Raw genomic sequence first — 12,005 nt, 5'->3', positions numbered from 1 at the left:
GCCCCCGCTATACGTAATGGTGACGTACCAGGTGACGTCATTATGACGAAGTTTGCAGTTTGCCCCGCAACGGATGGATGGCGCTGACTGTCTTTATCATGGCCGCCCTTGAAGACGTGGTGGCCAATGCAAGCTTCGCTACGATTTATATTTACCTTGAAGAGTACGCAGTGCACGTGCGCAGTTCGATCAGTCAGCGCGCGCTTTTTGGCGCCGTTTTCCGGCTACTTCTTCGCGATTCGCTACGGATGATCACATGGCCTAGGCCAGCGGTGGTTTTCGTGGCTAAAACAGTTGCACTCCACTGGTGGAAATCTCCATGACTGCAGGTTCCGCGCGATGGTCGCAGTCCATCGCAGTCGCATCCGGATAGTTGGTTGCCCTAATTTACGTCAATATTCGCCTGGCATCCAATGTCTCATGCTTCTCAGTGACGAGACGGACAGCTTTTGATGCCACGAAGCAATCGGACCGCCGGAGTGGAAAGACGATGTGATGCCATCGACTGCTCGTGTCTGTAGCGGACATTTGCATGATCAAATTTACGAAGGGTACGCTGAATCTCTTCAACGTACTGGATAACGAGCTCAGTGTCGTCTGAATCAAGGTGTAGCACCATCACAATACCTGTCCACACTGGGGAAAGAACATCCACCTAAACGGCGCAAAGGTGTGAGTATTTTTCGTTATTGGGGATAACAAAGGTCTCTCAGTCTGTGTGGTTCAAATGCTATCACAGATTTCAGGATTGCGTAAATGGGTTAATTCTCATCTGCGTGACTCTGAACCTTGCAGCCGCTTACGGCACAGAGAGAGTAAAAAAAAAGAAGGAAATAGAGGTTACCGAATCTAGTCCCTAAACTCAGGTGGTGCACTGTTGATAAAAGTACACTTCGTTTAGCATGATTTTAGAAACCATACTTCAACAGAATATTTATGTAATATGTTGAACATACGTATCAGTTCTTTTCTCTTACTCATCTGCTTTTTTACAGGTGACTTCCTCAGCGGAGCCTGAAACCCCTTAGATGAGACAGCATGATCATTGCAACCCACTATTTAGAGCAGACAAATGCTGTGCACCCTCTTTACAGATTCCTTACTTCCAGTTTCTTTTTTTACCTTTTTGTTATTTGATTTACAGTTTGCTTTATCATGTGCACAAATATGATATTGAGGTGAACAGTTTCTAGTTTACACTTCTTATCTTATAATCATTGCTCAGTTAGATTACATCATTTGCATTCATCGGAACTGGAGTTGTATACTGTGTTATTTTCTTCTCTCAAATCAGGACAGCCCATGTGTATGGCAGCCGAAGTCTTTCACCAGGGTAACATGCCAGAACAACTCCAGCAAGTGCTCTGCAGGCCACCTCTAAATTAAACGAACGTACCTTTGATACACTATGTCCTCATAAGATTTTGTTCCTGCTACAACTCTGCACTTTGTCTCACATTACCAAAAAATAACCCTACCAACCATTATCATACCAGTGGTGTACTACTGTATTCAACCAGTTCATCTTGGTCTGGGCACCCGGCAAGCCTGTGCAGCTACTTCAGCCCTTATTTGCTGGCAACACTGGTGCGAATAGAGTTGTTAGATGAGCTGTGTGACAGTGTAAAATAGAACATATCCTGTGTTCTATTAAAAATAAAAATTATGCATGTATAGCATATAATGTGTACATGTGTAATGTGTGTGTATGTGTGTGTGTGTGTGTGTGTGTGTATTTCAGCTGTCTGAGCCTGATGCCCTCGTCCTTAACGCACATACAAGAGTGCCCACACCATCGGAGGAACCTGCATAGCTAAGGACACTGTCCCGGTGGCAAATGGAACAGTTCTTTCACAAAGAAAGCAGATTTCCGTCAGAAGACCAACAAGCAGTTTACTTGAAATAGTACCAATTACTTGTCGTTTTTTTATTTGCAAAATATTGGGCATGCTACATGAGTACTGGGGTTTTTTGCAGTTACCTCAACTGGTGACTTCAAGCTTACGTAACAGAATAATATAAGATGGCAATGAAGCAGGCGAACTGGTGTCGTTAGATTGTGTCCCTCAGCCTTAGGGTTATGAATGTATTACACAGTATTGGAAACCTGGTTGAACAATAAATTTGTGAAACTACGAACAGTTACCAGAAATAACTATGATGTGCAGAATAACACACTCTTACACAATACGCTGCAGTTGAGTTTCTGTAGGTATGGTGGTTGGCAATGCTAACTGTTCAGATTTACGACGTGCTCAACATTGAATACAGAATACGTGACGTGCTCATAAACAAATTCTTGCATGAAACATATTCTTAGGTAAACAACAAGTCCTTCGACGGAAGGAAATACAGCCATCTGTAGAACAATAAATGCAGAGTACATCAAAATCTCCTGAAGGCGCGAAGCTGCTTTGAATAATAACGGTAATGATGACGAAACACCAGTTGAAACAAAGTGAAACGAAACATTAGACCACCCAGTCTTTTACGATAATTCGTGCAAGCAAATCGAGCAACAAAGGGCATCTTCCAAATATCACAGTCGCACTTCACAACGCACTTCCTTTGTTGTCAGATTGCCAACACGTAAACATAACTGGAACTGACGTAAATATAACTGCAACGCCAAGCAACCACCAGACACTTCTCATTGGTGACGGCGATACAACCAATACACGTTGCGGTGAATCGCTAGAGGCCCACGTAACTTGTCAGCAAAACTCTCAAAGCCACGGAGGTGCGTGCGTTCCTTGTTGTGAACGGCCGCAGAGCAGAGGACGAATACATTCGATGAAAAAGTACAGCTCACATGTCATACTTGCCAGCTCAAGTGTAACAAACGATTTACACACAGAACGCTGTTCATTATAGCATGTTATTCGAACGCCTCCAACCAAGAAAACGTAATGCTTCAACTTCAACCCTCAGACGCCACCAGAGACCTTGTGACCTCCTACGAGTGTGGTTCCATAAGTTTCCGGCCCGACGTAGAAAATGCGCGCCAATTTGAAAATGCGATTAAGGACGCGTGGCGGCATCTGTTGGAGGGCCGGAGCACAACCCTCAACCCTCTCCATGCTTTTGTCGGTTGGAGAACGGCATTTCAAACAGCCAGGGTGCACTCATGCACAGGGTGCATTTGCACAATTTGTGCCCTCTTCTTCTAGACCATCTGGGCCTGCTATGTAATAGACTAGGGGATCTCTTTTCATATACATTGCAATTGTGTAAATAACGTGAGACCAGTGTCCTGTGTACCCCACTTTCAGAGACTGAGCGATTTAAGGGAACCCGAACTTGGCCACCTACTTTAAATGGTAACTTTCTTATTAGATCATCATTTTTTTTTTTGCTATTGAGCCTCTTGAAGAGCTCAACCTCGTTACTTTCATTCACTGCATTCGGTGCCATTTTAATAGTCGAGTGGTAAGAGTTGTTAAATAATGAACAAGATTTGGTAGAATCATAAGGTATTTCTGGTTCCCTTTACTACTATTCCTATTCCTTTATTGTCTTAATTAAGCGTTCACCCACTATTCCTTTAATTGTCTTAATTAAGCGTTCACCCAAGCTTGCTCTCATAAAACAAAACGCATTATAAACATGTTTTTGTTGTACACCTGCACATTTTTGTTGTAAAATTGCTTTCCTCGATCGACCTGAAGGAGGTTGGGTTTCGGTCGGTTTTTACTGATCTTCATAAATCCTTTCTTCATGTCTTCGCCTAGCCTTGACCTCACTTGGTCTTGAGGGGTGTGGCCATGCGTTGACTCGATAAACAGTCTATCACAACCAGTATGTAGGCAAATCCTTTATTGTATTTCTTGTATACAATGAATGAGACAAAGTCTGCTTGGTGGACGTCGTTCAGATGGATTGAGATGACGTTCCTTCTCTGAAATCTTTACCTTCTGTCTTAGTGGAGTGTGTAGAAATTGCAATTCTTGTAGAGCTTCTTTACTTGCGATTTTCCGGGCCTTTTGATAGCGCTTAACCTCTTCGAGCCCACCGTTAGGGGCCCTGTAGTTTTTTCTTCTTCTGAGAAATATTTTCCGTCTGAAGATGAAAGCAACTTTGTTCTTTGTGGTGACTTGTATCTTGCTCTAGAATGCTATATATGATGCTAATAGAAAAACAATGGGAAAAGCACGGGGGGTTCGATAGACAAGACGTCTAAACTACGAGTAAGGGTAGCAAAAATGAGGTATAACAAAGGTCTAATCCTAGACCTACTTCTGAAATGGAGGTATAGAACAGATCTAAATCTGAACTTCAGTACAAATACATGTCTAAGAGCCATGTCTAATTTTATGCATGATGTCTAAGAAAGGTGTAAATCATGTCTACGGTCACAGACCTTCAATGTCTAAGCTTAGATGGCTATTAGTGTTACATTAGCACGTCCACTGCTATGCTAGAGGACAGCTAATAGACATTAAGTCTAGCCATAGGCATTGTGTAGTTATTCCAGATGTCTAAGCTTAGACTTCACATATACATCTATTAGACCACACACGTGCTGCCTGGGTAGGCCTGATGCGCTTGTGCAGCACCAAGGTCACTGCCTTTCTGCCGCCTCCACTCAGCGCAGTCACAGGGCTCATATACGTGAAGGATACTTTCTTCTCTGATCAACAGTTCAGTCATGACGTATGTGCATATTAGCCCAAGGGACGAATGTGCATCAGCTGTGGGGGGAAGGCGCACTTGTAAGAGTGTGTTTTGCCTGGGGCCCTCTTTCCGAGAGCATTCTTGCCGGCCAATTTGGCTGAGAGGTTTGAGATGGCTGCCTGCCTCATTGTCGCAAAGAGCTCACGAAAAATGCGGGGAGAGGAGGAAGGGTTCCCGCTTCTTGTCTTACCTTTCTTCCCCCTTTGACCTTGATGGTGGCGACTACCGTCTTATCACAAAGAAGGCAAAACAAATGAAGGCGGGGACAGTTCCTAGATGCACTTTCCTCTTTCCTTTTTTCTTATTTTTTTCTGCCAATAAATTCCCCCTAGACGCACATTTCGCACGCGCTTCATTGCGAAAATCAAGCCGGCGGGGCAAAAGCGTAATTTTCACTTTTTCCCACTACTTCTGTTGCTATACTGTGGATAGTCTTTGTTGGGTCAGCAGTTATCTGTGAATTTCTTCCTATTTCTGAAACAGACGATGAGGTTCGTTTGGCAATTTTCAGAGTTCAACTAAAAATCAATTTCCCACAACTCAAAATTGTCCACCGCCTTCCTCAATGGTGGCAAAAGTTTCCAGAAGATAATTGCCGAAAGTCAGATATTCCTCCAGCGAGCACGTCACCAGTTAAAAATTCTTATCACGGTACGTGAAACACCCTGTATTTTAAACACATGCAGACAATTTAAACAAAAATACCACGGTCGAGGGTCTTTAGCTGACGACATCGACAGGAAACGTTTTATTGTCTGCCGTGAATTATACAAATTAGTTGTAAATCAACAGCTAGTTTTTATCTCCGACTCCATGCGATGTACCTGCATTATCTGACTGCATCGAACCCTTTGGGGCGTTACTTGAACGCAAGAAGTGCCGAAAACGGCGGAAATCACAACAAGGTTTGGCGCAAGAGTTACTGGCGGTAGACGTACGTACAGCCACCTCATAAACTGACCGCGTTCACCATAAATATGCTTGTACCACATACATACAAAGCGAGGCCCTCTGCCTAGCCCAGTCCTCTTAAAGCAACTGCGGAGAAGCAGAAATGTACCTGGTCTTTACCAGGTACAGCTCCATTATAAGGCACCGATTTTAGAGTGCAGTTCAAGCTGGGACCAGCTGCAAACTGTTTTTGAACTGGTACCAGTTCAAGTTGGGACCAGCTGCAAACAGGTTGTTTGAACTGGTAGCAGCTCAAGCTGGAGACTGTTGAAACTGGTTTCTCAAGTGGACCAGTTTGGACTCCCAGTTCAATAACACAGTTCGAAATGGTCCCAGTTAGATTTTTTTTTGCCTGGGTCATTGTTCTACTTCGAGCGGTGCAGCTATACACAGCGGTGACATCAGACATCTGTGGAAGGTTCGAAATTGCAAGACTGAAGAGTAATAACAGCACCGTGGTCACTGAGTGATCGTGGTCACTGAGTAGCCGAGTGATCACTGTACATGTTCTGCTTAAACATCATTTCCTGCAGTGGCGTCGTAATTATTTTTCCACTGGGGGAGCAGAAAAAATGCTACCATAAACATCATCGTCATGATCATCATTTATTTTCCTTGAGGGCTCATGCAGACAATACAGGGGTCGTACACAAATTGAAAACGTGCTCCAGGCAAATTACGACATGTGCATATCTGTACAGCAGATCAAACTACCATTGCGGAAGTAATGTGTATGAATATGTCAGTGAGAAGATAATGTTAATGTAATTACAAACATAATTTACATATCTTTTATACGTACTTTACAAACAAGGAAAGATAAACGAACGCTATTATGAACGCTTTCATCTTTGAACGCTATTAGCAGCGAGAGAGCGCGTGCTTTTTGTGCGGACTTTCTCCAGTCAAGGATATTTGTATCTGCTAAGCTTGTTGCCGATGCGGCAGCCCAAGCAATGGAAGACGCAGCAGAAGGAACATGAAATGTGTATCTACGTGGGAAATGCGGCACGAAACGAAGATTCCCTTACCAATAGTCCCACAGCACGACTGCAGGACGCCAGGTCCAACGAAAATCTGGAACTATATTCTCTGGGGCTGGAAGCGATCGTCTGATCCTCAATCTTTTTGCCTTCTGCGATTAAACCACGCTTTGCTGGCGCGGTCTGGGGCTCAGCAAGAGTCTACAGGTGCCTGTCACGGGGTCGGACGGGACGAAGATTCGGAGTCAGCGGGTGAAACGAATTACAGGCAGTGGCCCCGCGATGCCTCGCGATGAATACACGACTTGCGTTTACGCTAGACAAATCTTCACCGATCACTAAAATTCCATACAGGCTGTCCAACACATTACTTAAAGACACTCTAAGCTCAAGAAACTTAAAATCAACCTCACAACACAGGCTTCTCGGCAAGATGCACAAAAGTGGTCTCTGCTCCTCACAATCAAAATCGCCACACAGGCTACCCGACAAATTGCACAAAAGTGATCTCTGCTTTTTAAAATCACAATCCCCAGGCAACCCAACAAGTTGCACAAATCCGTAAACTCAAAATTGCCACACATGCAACCTAACTACAAAAAAAAATTGCGTCAATCTTCTCAACCTCAACTAGCTGTAGGGGTGGGGAAACCCGAAGATTCTTTGAAGACCCTGTCACGTTTTTTTGTCGGCGGGGTGTCTTCTGGTATTTTCCTCGACGTCACACCGTGGCACACAACAATTGCACACGTCACAAAAATAATCTAACTGCACTGTGCAGCAACCTGCACTTGACATTTCAGACCGATCGTCGAGCCATACCGCTACTATTGCAGCCGCCATTATTACCAAACTTCTCCGGCGGGAAAACCGCTGCTATCTCCCTCGCGCTTACACTCTTCTGTCTTCTAGACCAACCACGGGACGAGTCTCTCAAGCTCATCCAATAATCCCTTATAGCACCTCGTTAAACGGGGCTCTCACAAGCCACTCCACGGAACATCCCTCTTTTCTTGGGCGGGAAAGAGTCACGACGCCACTGTCACAAAACCCGACTATGGTCGCTTTACGCATAAAAGCAACGATTTAGTTCCTTTCCAAATATCAGGGTGCAAAGACAATTCCCAGGTATCGGGGGGCCAAAAGGTTCTGAGCGAAAACACGTGCCATCGGGTTACCGTAGACGGTCCGGACGACCCGAAAATGCATTGCCTGGTCTCGCCATAGGGGATGGAGAACTCCCCGGAGGACGCACACTCGGATTGTCCCTCCAGCGTGTCTGGAGGGACATCTGGAAGCAACAAGTTTAGGGATCCCGAAGCTGTCATGACCAACTGAACCAGTTCCTGTTGCACCAACTCTTCTCTAACGTACATTCCCAAGAATTAGGGACAAAACGTAAAGCGTGCTTCACCTAACACACCAGTGTGTTGGATAAAACCTACCCCTACACGGCGGTAGGCGCCATACATTTTGAACGCTTTTTCTTGAAAAACTGAATTTTACTTACATAAATTGCAATGCTCTCTGGGGGCAACCAATCCGTCTTCCCCACCGAATTGCCCTTGGGTTTCAGACCTTCACAGTCCAAGAGTACATAGAAGGCCCCATACAGTGTTATAACTGCCAACGATTTGGCCATATTGCACAAAATTGCCGAGGTTCTACACAGTGCGGCATCTGCGCCGGGCCTCACCGGAGATCAGAGTGCAACAATAAAAGAGAGCCAAAGTGTGCTAACTGCAAATCCAGCCATCCCGCATCATTTTCTTTATGTCCTGTCAAGACCGCCGCTACAAAAAGGCACCAAGACCGGACACTACGACTTCCGTATGACGCTCCTAGGGGTGGTAGTGCCACACTCCCGTCTCGTACAAATGCACAAGAATTTCCGGCATCTGCACCAGATCTGCACCAGGTGAACGAGGGTCGCTGAACACAATCGCGGCTAAGCCGATCACAAGCAGCCACCCACCGCCTCCTCGTCCATCAAGGTAGATTACAAACACTTACGCCAGTGTGACGGAACCAGCAGGCGCGAAGAGACAGTTACCCTCATCAGCCTGTGAGGATATGCCTTCTCTGGGACTCTTCCCAGCGGTACTCGCTGCCCTTAAGGCAATTGTCTCTGCTTTTCCTGGTGCGTCGCAACTGCCCGAGGTCCAAGCGCTTCTGGAACTGGAGGCATTATCTTCGCATCAGCATGACGGCATTGTATAGAAAGGCCATGGCAATGTAGTGGAATCCTCGAAGCCTGCGTAAGAAGCGCCCTGATTTTAAATTACATCTATAACAGTTCCCTTTTACAGTTCCCAGTACAAGTTCCCTTTTATAGCTATATGCGAACACGGCATGGATTCTACACATCGCCGTCAATGGATACACAATCTATCGATCTCATCAGTCCCCTGAGAGCAGAACAGCGCTATACGTTCGCAATGACCTCGTTGCTGCGCAAATCCGTTTGTCATCGCTCTTATGATTACGTCACCTGCAGGATCCGCCTTGGCCCCATGCTGTCAACGGTCGTCAGTATCTATATCCGTCCCGCGGTACAAGTCCCGTGGAGTGACCTCGAACGCTTACTTGGTTCTCTGGGAGCCCCGGCGCTTGTGCTGGGTGACTTCAATGCACATAACTCGGCTTGGGGAAGCCGAAGGACGGACGGTAGGGGAGGGAGGTTGTTGGAGGCAATGGAGAATAATAACATGTGCCTGCTGAACAACCGCGAGCCCACTTACATGCGATCCCCAACGTCACTCGATGTATTGGACCTCTCGTGGTGCTCAACCGACATAATTCGCCACTTGTCGTGCGCTACGGACGTCGACACTAGAGGTAGCGATCATTTTCCTCTATACAGGGTGTCCCAGAAAACGTGTCATTGAATTATAATAAAAAAACTACACCACCCAGAGTCATGCAGTCAATGGCATTTGTTCTTACTAGGTTTTTGCCACCTCCTCATGTGAATGTCGTGTAACGTAAGTTTAATTATGTAAATTTTTGCGAGCTTAAGTCGGAAATTTGCCTATTAAAGGTCACTTTTTTACCCCACCAATGTGAAGAGCGTGTCTAATTTAGTCAAATTAATGATAATTGGCAGGGATATTCAGAAGCTATCCCATCGGAAAAAATAGCCGAACATCATGCTGCACGGAGGTCGCACAGAATAGCGCACGATGAATTTTTCAGCACAATCTTTGTCAGTCCGACGAAAGGAGGTTGGGAACCCAGCCCTCCCCGACATTGCAGAAAGAGATAAAACAGGCACGGCTTATCACGTCCGACTTTTGCTGGGATAATGCTTTCCCTCTCCCAATTTTAGGAACTGTTACTTTTTCTACTATCACTCTGTGGGCTGGCTTCGGAACCTCCTTTCGTCGCACTGCGAGCGATTGCGCTCAAAAAGTCATTGCGCGCTATGGTCCGGTGCTCCGAAAAGCATGATATTCGGCTATTTTTTCCGATGGGATAGCTCGTGAGTCTCACTGTGAATTATCATGAATTTGAGTGAATTCGGCACGCTCTTCATATTGGTGGGGTAAAAAAGTGACCTTTACTTGGCAAATTTCCGAGTTCAGTTCGCAAATATTTACTTAATTAAACTTGGAGTGCATGACAGTCACATTAGGAGGCAAAAACTTAATAAGAACAAATGCTGTTGACCGCATGATTCTAGGTGGCGTAGTTTTTTTATTATAATTCAATGACACGTTTTCTAGGACACCCTGTATATTTCGCACGACCGACTGCCCCTCTGAGCAACTACTGGACTGATTTCTTTCATAAACTGGAGACTTTTCCGTGCGGACCTCAGAACATCTGTGCACACCGGTATGTCCCCAGAGGCTCTCTCTCAAGCAATTACCCGCGGTATTCAGGAAGCGGTGGTCATGTCTAAAAGGGTAACAGGCCATGTCGGTCATTCCCCAGCAATTAACCACATTAGAACATTACGTCGCCGAGCAGAAAGAACGGCTCGTCGGACAGGGCAACTTACGGACATTGTGGAATACCGCCGGATGAAAGCTAAAGTAATACGAGAACTTAAGAAAGAGGACAGGAAGAGTTGGCGTAAGTTTTGCCACCATCTTTCACCGTTTGATCCGGCCACGAGGATCTGGCGGACAATCCGATCTCTGAAGGAGGCGCCCCCTCAAAAGAATCCTCTCGCGGCCTTGGCTATCGTTAAGGGTGTAGACGAAAACACGCTAACGACGGACTTCAGTGTGGTACTAACGACTCCGGCGGCTGCCTCGACCACGCCAGTACACCGCAGTTTTGTCCACAGTTTGACAGCTGAACTTCACCAAGACTGGCCCCGTCCCCCGGGAGTAATGGACCGCGACTTCACATTAATCGAGCTAAAGGCAGCGTTGCAGCATGTGAACACCGGCTCGTCCCCTGGACCCGATAAAATCACCTATGCCGCCCTGCGAAACCTTGACGGGCGGTCACTCCAAGCTCTCCTTCATGTGTATAATACGTCTTGGCAACAAGGATTTTTACCACATACATGGAAGGAGGCATTGGTTGTTCCCATCCTGAAACCAGGCAAGCCCTCAAATACGCTGTCCTCCTTTCGCCCTGTGAGCCTGACAAGCTGTATGGGGAAACTGATGGAGAGAATGGTTTTGCATCGCCTCGACTGGTGGCTCGAAAAACAACGTGCGTTCCCTCACGAAATGGCTGGATTTCGTCGCCACCGCAGCTCCATGGATCCAGTTTTCGACCTTGTCTCTACAGTTGAACATGCTCGTGCCCATCGACGGACCGTCCTATCCGTTTTCCTCGACATCAAGCGCGCATGTGATACCGTCTCGCACATTTGTGTGCTGCACGCCTTGCGATCGTTTGGGGTATCCGGTCGCCTCTTCATCTGGGTCCAAGACTTCCTTACGGACCGAACTGTCGCTGTCCGTACGTCCAAAGCCAAAGCCCTCAGCATCCTGTTCCTCAAGGAGTCCCCCAAGGAAGTATTCTCAGCCCGACACTCTTTAATGTGGTGATGGCCGGCCTACAATCAGTAATTCCTCGCAAAGTGTCGTTTTCCGTGTATGCCGATGACGTCGCCCTTTGGACAGTAGGAAAATCACGGCCAGCCATACAGCACGGACTGCAGCTCGCTTTAAATAATGTCCGTACGTACCTCACGCACCTTGGGATGGACCTTTCACCGGAAAAGTGTGTCGAGCTCCCTTTCACGCGCAAATCTATGGCCAATTTCCCTCTTTGGCTTGGTACAAAGAAGCTTGAGCCGGTACGCTCCCACCGCTTCCTTGGCGTGGTAATCGACTCGGACTTGCGCTGGGCTCGGCACATTAAGCACATTGAAACTAAAGGGCAGCGATGGCTCCCCGCAATTCAACATCTTTCTGGCTCAGGATGGGGCTG

The sequence above is a fragment of the Ornithodoros turicata genome, unplaced genomic scaffold (assembly GCF_037126465.1).
Source record: "Ornithodoros turicata isolate Travis unplaced genomic scaffold, ASM3712646v1 ctg00001404.1, whole genome shotgun sequence".
Classification (NCBI taxonomy): Eukaryota; Metazoa; Arthropoda; class Arachnida; order Ixodida; family Argasidae; genus Ornithodoros; species Ornithodoros turicata.
Note: the sequence above shows the minus strand (reverse complement) of the source record.